This window comes from Azolla caroliniana, unplaced genomic scaffold, assembly GCF_043228905.1.
Source record: "Azolla caroliniana isolate FFs.n. ecotype wild unplaced genomic scaffold, voAzoCaro1.0.p SCAF_21, whole genome shotgun sequence".
NCBI lineage: Eukaryota > Viridiplantae > Streptophyta > Polypodiopsida > Salviniales > Salviniaceae > Azolla > Azolla caroliniana.
Genome location: NW_028230456.1, coordinates 7,407,027 through 7,413,440, shown reverse-complemented (window position 1 = coordinate 7,413,440; position 6,414 = coordinate 7,407,027).

The following is a 6,414-nucleotide window of genomic DNA, read 5'->3' as shown; positions in this document are numbered from 1 at the left end:
GCCAGGAAGCTTCAGCTTCGACAGGAGTTGAGCAACCTACGACAACGCGACTTGTTGGTGGTGGACTATACCTCGAAGATCAAGGATATTTGCGACTCCCTCGTCTCCATAGAGGTGAACATCGAGGAGAGCGAGATGGTCCAGATCTGTCTCGGAGGTTTGGCGTCGAAGTTCGGAGCGTTCCGAACGGCAGTGTGTACCCGGGAGAATACACCGTCCTTTTTCGACTTACAGTCAATGCTCATGATGGAGGAGAACCACGCGAGTGCGTCTACAAGCACGCACACCGACAGTAGAATGCTATACACGGAGGGAGATAGGCCCCGTGGACGTGGAGGACGAGGCGAGTCGGCGCGCAATGGAGGCGGCCGACGAGATCAAGGAAGAAGGCACCGAAGTGATGCTGACAGCAACTCCAGACCCTCCGGAAACAGGGGGAGTCGAAGCGATGAGAACCGGCAAGGGAAGGTCATCGCGGAGTGCTGGTACTGTGGCAAGAAAGGGCACAGGGAAACTAAGTGCTGGAAGAAGCGCGCCGATTCGGAGATACCGACAAGGGAAATCGGCAGCGATCACACTACGCTGAAGACTCTAGGAGAGCCGGAGAAGGGTCTGCTTTCGTGACGAGACACGAAGCAAACTCAATGAAACAGACCACCCCGAGATCGGACGAGGTGTGGTACGTAGACTCCGGCGCGTCAAACCACATGACGAGCCATAAGGAGTGGTTCTCGTACCTCGAAAAACCGATACAACCTGGAGTAGTCGCAACTGGAGACGACACTTCGCATCCGATCGCGAATGTCGGAGAAGTTCCTCTTAGCCATGTCGGGCAGAAAGGGAAACTTATGAACGTGCTGCACGTTCCAACAATCACGAAGAACTTGGTCTCAGTCGGACAGATCGTCGACCAAGGGATGGAGGTTCGGTTTACACACCTCGGGTGCTTCATTGAGGAAGAAGGCCGTGTGATTGTGCAAGGGCGCAGAGACGGGAGGATGTTCATCCTCGACTCCACTGACGGAAACCCAAGTCAGACATCGACTTGTGGCACAAGCGGATAGGCCACGTCAACTACCAACGGCTTCAAGATCTTCAATCGAAACAGGTAGTGTTCGGATTGCCCAAATTTAGTGGCCGAAAGGCACAAATTTGTGAAGCCTGCCAGCTCGGGAAGCAACACCGACTTCCTTTCCCCAACGAGCGAAACCGGAGCCGGAACAAGCTCGACCTTATACACTCCGCTGTGTGGGGGCCGGCACAAAACGTTAGTCTTGGCGGGAGCCGATATTTCGTCTCCTTCATCGACGACCACACGCGGCACACGTGGATCTACCTCATTGAGAGGAAGAGCGAAGTCTTTGACTGTTTCCGGGACCTCAAAGGGTTCGTGGAAACGGAAACGGGATGAAAGATCAAGTGCCTGCGGTCGGATGGCGTGAAAGAGTACTTTTCCGGTCAATTCAACGGTTATCTACAACAAATGGGAATTCGGCGCGAATTCAGTTGTAGATACACGCCGGAGCAGAACGGCGTGGCCGAGAGGAAGAATCGGTTAGTTGTGGAAGCGGCACGGGCAATGCTGGAGGAGAAGAGCTTGCCCAAGTTCTACTGGGCCGAGGCGGTAAGGACCGCGGTATACATCCAGAACCGGATCGGAGACAAAGTGTCAGCGCACGAGCTGTATTTCGGAACGAAGCCGAACTTGCGACACTTGAGGGTGTTCGATAGCATTGCGTATATGCATGTACCGAAGGAGAAAAGGAGGAAGCTGGACGCAAAGGCCGAGAAATGCATCTTGGTCGGTTACTCAGACGAGCAGAAGGGTTATAAGTGCTATAACCCTCGCACCAAACAAGCGCGTGTCAGCCGCGACGTTGTGTTTGACGAGTCCGCGTCCTGGTACTAGCCCCCGACTCCGAACCCCGACTCTAATCCGAGTTCTGACGATGAGGTCAGCAAGGCCGAGATGCCTCCGGATGAGCCCGAAATCGAGACCCGCGAAGAGAGTCTGATTTCACTCCGTTTAAGTAGACCGATTGGACGACTGAGTCGGTACGACCAGTCCGATGAAGAGCCGGCAAGTACTGGAGACTCGGCCGTGCATTCCCCGCGCAGGAAGTCGAGGAGACGGCTTACGCGCAAAGAGAAAGGGAAGAAGAAGGTGTCGGATTCCGGCACGGATAGGAACGAGTCAGACTGACGCGAGTCCAACTCCGAGGGAACCGGTGACGGGTCTTTAAAGGTGAAGTCTGCGTCGACCGAGAAGGCCTCGACATCGGCTAATGTGAGATTACGCCGATCTACCCGCCAGAAGAACCCGGTCTTGCGGCTCGGATACAACGAGTACATGGCGCATCATTATGTGTACATGACCCGTGTAGCGGAAGTGCGTGAGCCGGACAGCTACGTAGAAGCGGCTAAAGACGCGAATTGGCGTGCCGCGATGGAGGAAGAGATGCACGCATTGGCGGAGAACGAGACATGGGACCTGGTTGACACACCAAAAGGGGTAAAACCGATCGGGTGTAGGTGGGTGTACAAGGTCAAGTACAACACGGATGGCTCGGTCAACCGGTACAAGGCTTGGCTAGTGGCAAAGGGCTACGCGTAGAAACACGGCATCGACTACGATGAGACTTTTGCGCCGGTCGCGAAAATGACGACCGTCCGTGTTTTGCTCGCAGTAGCCGCGGCCAAGGGGTGGCACCTACATCAGATGGATGTAAAGAATGCGTTCCTGCAAGGTGACCTTGAGGAACAGGTGTACATGGTACAACCCCCCGGATTTCATTCTGGAACAAACTCCTCGGCAGTATGCCGACTGAAGAAGTCCCTTTACGGACTGAAGCAAGCCCCACGTGCCTGGAACGCGAAGATCACGCAACAACTGCGTCAGATGGGCTTCCTCATGTCAAAATCAGACTCTTCCCTATTCATCTGGAAAGGTCGATTCGGACCGGTTAGTATTTTACTATATGTTGATGACTTGGTCATCACCGGCGCCGACCTACGTGAAATCGACCGTGTGAAGCTCCAGCTTGCGGCATCGTTCAACATGAAGGATCTGGGGGACCTTCATTACTTCCTCGGGATCGAAGTGATCCGTACCCCCGAAGGCATATTGATCAGCCAACGTCATTACGTGCTGAGTATGCTCTTCAAATTCGGGATGGCCGACTGTAAGTCCGTCTCGACTCCTCTGGACAGAACCGTCAAGCTTCGTCCCGATACGGGAACGGTATGCGACCTGACGAGGTTCCGACAAATTTTCGGAAGCCTCATATACTTGACCATCACCCGACTCGACCTCAATTATCCGGTCGGAGTGATCAGTCAATTCATGGCGCGACCTACCGAGGAGCACCTTTAGTGTGCGCAACACATACTTCGGTATGTCAACGGCACTAAGGACCGGGGACTGCTATATCAGACCGGTGCAGCCGCGCAGTTAGTCGGCTACACCGATGCTGATTGGGCTGGCAACGCCACCGATCGCCGATCCACATTCGGATACGCGTTCTCCCTCGGGAGTGCCGCGATCGCGTGGAGCAGTAAGAAGCAGCCGAAAGTTGCACTGTCGAGCACCGAAGCTGAGTACCGAGGAGCGGCTGTCGTGACATGCGAAGCCATATGGTTGAAGCGGCTACTTAAGGACCTGCAAGAGGAGGTGTCAGATCCGACGATGATCTACTCTGACAACCTCAGCAGCATCTAGCTCGCGAAAAACCCTGTTTTCCACGCACGGACCAAGCACATTGAGGTGCACTACCATTTCGTCCGTGAGCGTGTCCTTTCCGGAGAAGTCGAACTTCAGTACGTGCCGACGGATCGGCAGACTGCCGACATCTTCACTAAGCCTCTTGGTCTGAACAAGTTGCGGCAATTCTCCGGTGCGCTCGGATTGCGTCACCTCGACGTGCCAAACTTGAGGGGGAGAACGGTCTCGAACGACCAAGCAAAGCAGCAGGAAAGGAGCGGAGGCCGCGACACCGAGTCGGTTGACTCGGCTGTTGACTCGGTTGTCGAGTTCGACTTCGGATCGGCTGAAGAAGCCGAGGGCGGACCCGTGGAAAAGTCTGAAAGCAGATAGAAGGGGAGCAGCCGAAGGAGAGAGCCGAAGCCAACCACGTATGGGGAAGATGACGCCACCAAGGGCGAGAAGACCGAAGACGAGTTGGAGACAGCCAACTCGGACGGGAGCGAAAACCGATCGGAGGTAGTCGAGTCGGTTCGGATGTTTGATTCAGATACGTTGAATCAACCGAGACCCAAGCGGAAGAAAAGGCAATAGGAGAAGTGTCAACACCGCAACAACAGAAGAGCTGATAAGGGCCGCATGAGCAGACAAACCGACCGGAAGGGTCAAAGCGCGCGGAGTCGAACAGGTCTAGGAGCGCGAGCGAGGCGTGAAGCTAGGAGGAACCGGAGCTGTGAGCCCGAGGATCCCGACGAGCCTCGAGTTGAGCTTGAGGGGGAGTGTTGAGAGACAAGCTCAACATCGGCCGGATCGGCCGAAGAAGCCGAGGACCAGATTGGTTGGGACCGATCGGTTAGGCCGAGTGCGTAAACCGGGAGGCCATTAGGAAAGATATTCCGTGAGGAATATATTTGGGAGCTACTGTAGGAGCTCTTAATGAGCCTTGAAGTACTATCAGTACTTCAGTCAGTCCTTCGAGGACTTGTATAAAAGTGTTCATGGAACACACGTATGTATAGAGTAGTGAATCGAGATTTTGTTTGTTGTTGAATATAGTTCCTGTGTTCTCTCTCACTCTCTCTATCTCTCCCGCGTATACTGCGTATACTGCGTAAGCTCAAGCTCTCCATTAAACCTGAGTTTTCTTCCTCCTCTTCCGTCTTCATACCTGCTTCCACACGCTACTTTCTACAAATCTCAAACCGATTCTGGTACCCAGAGCTCACATCCCGAAGCTGATGGAGCTGCTGAAACAGAAGGTGGAGATGGGCATCCTCGAACCGTCGAGTGCCCCATACTCGAATCGGTGGTTTACCGTGCCAAAGAAGAACAGCACGTTGCGCTTTATTCAAGACCTGCAGGTGGTCAACAAGGTGACCATTTGGAACGCAGGAATCAGACCGACCATAGACGAGTTCGCGGAGGCCTTCGCCGGAAGGTCGATTTACTCAGTCGGTGATCTATACTCGGGGTACAATCAGTTCCAACTAGCCGTGGAGAGCAGGGACATTACAACGATGCGGACTCCTCTCGGCCTAGCGCGGATGTGTACCTAACTCGGTAGCCCACATGGTGAACGCAATGAACAAAGTGATGAGGGATTGTATCTCGGACATCACCATGCCGTTTCTGGACGACAACCCGATCAAAGGATGTCCGGTGGAGGACAAGTACACAGACTCAAGAGCGAGGGGCTCACCTTCTCCGGAGAAAAATCAGCCTTCAGACAGCCGGAGATCCTATGCGGGCCTTACGGCCAGAAGCCGTCCCCGGCGAAGGTAGAAGCCATCTCCGCGATGAAGGATGATTGCGGGTCAGTTACGGAGGTCCGAAGGATCCTGGGGGCATGTGCGTTCTACCATATCTGGATCTCGCATTACGCCCACGTCGCGGAGCCACTCTATGGGTTGCTGAAAAAAGGGCGTAAATTCAAGTGGAGAGACGAGCATACGGAGTCGGTCTGGAAGATGAAAGAAGCACTTGCTGCGGCATCGACGCTCCGAAAGGTTGTCTATGGCAAAGACACTCCGATTGACGTGACCGTGGACACGAGTCCAACCGGGATTGGATGGGTGATCAACCAAGAGGATGACGATGGTGCGAGGTTCCCCATCTGGTTCGGCGTGAAAGTCCTTAGTGAGGGACAACGAGGATACGCCCAGGTTAAACGCGAACTCTGGGGTATCGTTTCGGCGGTCAAGGCCGATAAAGACTACCTGATCGGGACAGAGGTGATAATCGAGAAGGACTGCCTGCCGATTCTTGGCATGGTTTCCGAATGTGCGACGCTGAACCTGGCAATGCTCAGGTGGATAGCGTACATCAAGTCCCTGAATCCGGAAATACGACACATTTCCGGAAAAGACAATGCCATGGCCGACCTGCTTTCGAGAGCAAGGTTCGATGACAAGGACGGCATGGTTTCGGAGGACGAGGAAGTTGGCGTGGACTTCTTCGAGGCGGCTTACATAACAACAAGAAAGGGGAGCACTCCGGCGCTTAACGAATTTGACGAGAGCAAGTATGACGGTGAGTGGCTCCAGATCGGCGGGTTACTGAAGACAATGACACCAGACGCGGCATGGACGAAGGGAGAGACCAACCGGATTCGGAAGAAAGCGTACCGATTCTTCCTTCGGGACGGGAGCATATGGCAGCACCCGAAGAAGAGAAACGGCATCCCGCTCCGAGTGGTGGCGAGGAAAGAGGAACAG